The sequence below is a fragment of the Nilaparvata lugens genome, chromosome X (genome assembly GCF_014356525.2).
Source record: "Nilaparvata lugens isolate BPH chromosome X, ASM1435652v1, whole genome shotgun sequence".
NCBI classification, from domain to species: domain Eukaryota; kingdom Metazoa; phylum Arthropoda; class Insecta; order Hemiptera; family Delphacidae; genus Nilaparvata; species Nilaparvata lugens.
In genome coordinates, this window is record NC_052518.1 from 86,996,532 (window position 1) to 87,001,156 (window position 4,625).

Consider the following 4,625-nt stretch of genomic DNA (forward strand, 5'->3'; position numbering starts at 1 on the left):
AACACATGTCAACAATGAAATGATCTTGAATATTTGTGGCATACCGGTACGCAAGCAATAGATTTAGCCGATGAAAATATTTATCTTCAAATCATTTGCATGAATAATCCAAATACGGAGAGGCGAATTTGAAAAGTGTGCTAGGAATCCAGTAGTTAGTAGGGCTGTTGTGCTTGTTGAAGTGTTCCAAACTAAGTAAATCTAGAAAATATTTCAAGTACTTAGTTTGAGATTCACTTGAAAGGATCTACTTGAAAAATGAAAAACACAGGAAACTTCAACTTAACTAACAAATTTAGATTGAGAGAGCATAAGCATAGACAATTCAAGCATTTATTAGAATATCTAATCTGCAATATAATGAAGGAATGAATTGGCTTATATATTATTTATTAGTACGGGATAGGAAATTCATAAATAATTCATCTCCACGTCTGACTTACTGAACTGATAAACTTGAAATTTTGCATATTGTTGATTTACCGAGGATGGTTATAGGCCTATTTTAAATTCTTCAAGATTTCAGTAGGTCAAGTTTTCAGTTTGTCAAGTTTCTAATTAGACCTGCCAGTTTATGAATTAATAACTCTTATTCCTTTAAAGAATAAAGCGTACGGTACTCAAATTATAGAAATGCAGCAGCGCACGTATCAGTGATTGAAAAAGAATCTTTGAGTCTCTTGTAAGAAGAATAAAACAATAATTGAAAAAATGCATTTGACATGAAAAATTATATCTATAGGATTTTTTATGAGATAGAAGAAATGCAGATGTGTTGATATTACTAAGTCGAATATATCGAAGAAAATAAATTCAAATCGGGAGCCTAAAAATGAGAATAATAGTTTTGTATAATTATCTTTTCGAGGCTGTAGATAAAAAGTATCATACTTTTATTGCGCTGGCAATAGAAGAGGAAATGAAATTAATAATAATATAAATATACTGATAATTTGTCTGTAAATGGATAGTTTTCATGAAATAATTCATAATAATGCAATAATTCATCTGAGTTAATGTGGTGAATTGCCTTATACACAACATTTCTGAAGACAGTGTACATTAATTATTGTAGATAGAAGAAAGTTCAGTTCTTTAAAACTTGGCTTCTTTGGTTCTTATTTAGTAGCCCTACTAACCTCAGGAAATAAGCTTCCTCAAAAACATTATCACAAAGCTTGTAGAATAATAATACGGTATTCAAATTATAAAATTGGTATATGTATATGTACCATCTATGCTGTACAAATATTTTTTTAAAGTTTTACAAAAATTCAGCAACATTGAAGGCTCTAAAATATACAAGACACAGGCATTGAAATTTGAACAGGCTTTAATAAATCTTAAAAGTAAGTACAAGTTGAGTAGTCTACTGCACGGTTTAGTACCACATGCAAAGTACTTGAAGAGGAACACACCATATTGTAAGAATTGAGTTGGGATCAAGAAGCAGTTTAGCTAGTTAAGCTAAAAACTTATCATGAGTTTGTGAAGATGATGTAGACAAACAATCATACCCTACACTATCTATTTCTAATATTATACACATAAGAACTATATAACCATTTAATATATTAAAATATGTGATAGCTCTATAAAAACAGTCAATTTTAGATTATGTTACGCTTTCTTCGAAAATTCAAAATCAATTAAAACAAACATATATACTTAATTATTAGGCGGAGTTAGGATAGGTACAATAAGTTTTCATGATAAGTTCATCATGAAGACAGTGGTACGCTTATTTTTACCAGACTTAGGCCCGTAACTGATTCATTCATCCGATAATTTCAACTGATTCTAATATTTGAAATTCATTGACTTATGATTCATATGTGAGATAGAAATTGGTCAGTACCCTTCAGTTTTTCTCAAAACTATAGGCTACAGTACAATAGGCCTCATATCCTTATTTCAATCTTACAGTCTTCTGTTACACAATTTTTTCAAAGTTATCTACTTGTTTATTCTTTCATTTTCATTGAATTCAACTTGGGTAACATGAAACTTCAACTGATTCAATGCAATCTCACAAACCTAATGATCATCTTAGCCTTTTCTCTATTCCTACGGAAATTTAAGCAATTGTACCATTCCTTAAATTTACTATGATAGAAGGTTCTCTTCTGACTCCTTGTCAGATGATCTTAAATTTCTTATGAAAATAACTGATTCAAGAATTATTTTCATAAGTTTCTTATATTCGATGATATTAGTTTATTGTTCATGCATGGACGACAATAATATGCTCATGATACTAGTGATCGGTTAAACATTGTAAGTTTAACATTTGATACTAATGACATTTATATGAATGGTTTTGTGATGCTGAATGCTTAGCCTATACATTTTCTTGAAACACATGTTCATTCAATGAAGAGCATTTGACTTCTTAGCAACTAACTCTAATAAGCCTACTGTACACACTTTAAAATATAATAATAATATATGATATAACGCTTGCTTTTCCCCTCCTCAGAGTATTTCTCAATGAGTTGAACTTTTTATTCACAATAATCATGGTAAATAATAAGTGCTTGTTATACTACTTAGTTTTATCAGCAAAAAAGAAGACATCCATTGTTGACTTATATCAAAAACACCTATTACAGCAACATTCATACTTTTAAAATGATTTAGAGTTTTGACACTGCCACAACAATATACTAAGCTAGATTCTACAACTACAACTACTACTACTAATACTATACACTACTATATATGGTTATTACTACTACTACTACTACTATTACTACTACTACTACTACTACTACTACTACTACTACTACTACTACTACTACTACTACTACTACTACTACTACTACTACTATTTCTTCTACTACTACCATTACTACTACTATATATAGTTATTTTTAGTATTACTAATACTACTACTACTATTACTAATACTACTACTACTATTACTACTACTATACTACTACTACTACTACTACTACTACTACTACTACTACTACCACTACCACTAATATTTCACAGCCAAAAAGACATTGAGTAGTAAATGCAAGTAAATAAAATATAAATAATCAAAATTTCATTCAACATCATTCATGCTCACAAATAAGGATAGCTCGTCAATACAGTCTCTGAAGTTACTATTGAACAATAAAGGTTGACTGACAGCTATTCAAATGCAATATACATTCATTTTATTGTTTGACATCGAAAAGCAGCAACATTAGTATACCGATGCAAAAAGTTATATTATTACATTGACAGTCATCTTATAATAGGGTATACACTTACTTATCTCTAACATCCATCGAACATATAATACATCTCTGATGAAGATGAAGATGAAGATGAAGATGAAGATGAAAATGATGATGACCTGATAGTGGAAATTAGGAGTAAATTAGTACCGGTAAGGTTGCAATATCGAACAACTAAAACCTCATTTCAATACATTTCCTTTTTTATTCAAAATTAATTTAGTAGAGAAATAAATATAGATAAAAAACTAAAATTTGTTGAATGATGGATAATTTCACGTTGTTTTTTCATAAAAATTGACGGTTTGTCAATTAAGTTATATATTTTTTATAGAAAACTTTCTAGTATATTATAGCCTATTCAATCGTAGCACCACTCCCTACCCCCTACCAAAATCGCACCTACATTATTTCAATCCATATAATTCACTCTTACACTCTAGTTCCTCAACTTCATTAACTTTATTCAATAATTAATATAGAATTTCTCAAGTATGAGTAAAGTAGGCATTATGGTCATGCAAAAATAGTAGCTCAATTATGAAAATATAAATTTCAACTACCGTTCATCATAAATAGTGATTTATAACAATTTTCATGAATAATAAACTATATATTCCGTTTATTCCGCATTCGTAGATGAATTTATAACAATAGATAAATGCGATACTGGATTTATTACAACAACGAAACATGCTTGGAAAATAGAACTTCTAATAATTATAAACAAATATAAATATTTATAAATATTGATAAACATTCGATATAGTTTTGAATGTGATGAGTTCAATGAGTTCTTAAACTCTAAAAATATACTTATCTCTATATTATATTATAACTATTTTTCGCTCCATAAGATGGCCTTGTAGACCATTTTGAAGCTAGAATATTATATGATCACAATAACATGACAGCCAAGAGGGAAATACTGTTGATAGTTTCATAGCACCATACGATACAATGAAAAAGAGTGGAAAGATACAAGGTTATATGTAGATTTCTTAAAGCTACTGACATATATTTATTCTTAAACCATCGACAATATCAATCTATTATATTTAATGATCATATACAGAGTAGACACCGAATAACATGGATCAGACAGTAACACCAATTATAAGCATTTAGTAAACATGACAATGATGTACCGTATGAAGTTATGATGTGAGGATGGAACACATTTGTGTTGTTTTTGTGTTGTTCATAAATGTGTTCTCATGGAATGAGTGCTCATTCTTGTGAATGAGTAATCATGGACTGAAGCTTGATGCTACTTCAATACACATGGCATACTTGTATTCGTTACAAGCAGTAGTTGAAAAGTTATATAGAAAAGAGTACAGGAGCTCTTCTCAGCATATTAAGAATAGATAGGATCAGTTGGGAAATAATTTT

The 4,625-nt window shown here is 29.4% G+C and overlaps 1 protein-coding gene across 1 annotated transcript in view; it reads right to left on the bottom strand.

Moving 5' to 3' along the window:
* Positions 1–1,315: 1,315 nt before the first annotated feature.
* LOC111045153 (transcription initiation factor TFIID subunit 1) overlaps positions 1,316–4,625 on the bottom strand; it is a 182,180-nt gene continuing 178,870 nt past the window's right edge. Inside the window, exon 8 of the mRNA XM_022330471.2 lies at positions 1,316–4,625. This exon is cut by the window's right edge and continues 1,137 nt beyond it. The gene's annotated coding sequence lies outside the window, so the exon portion shown is untranslated.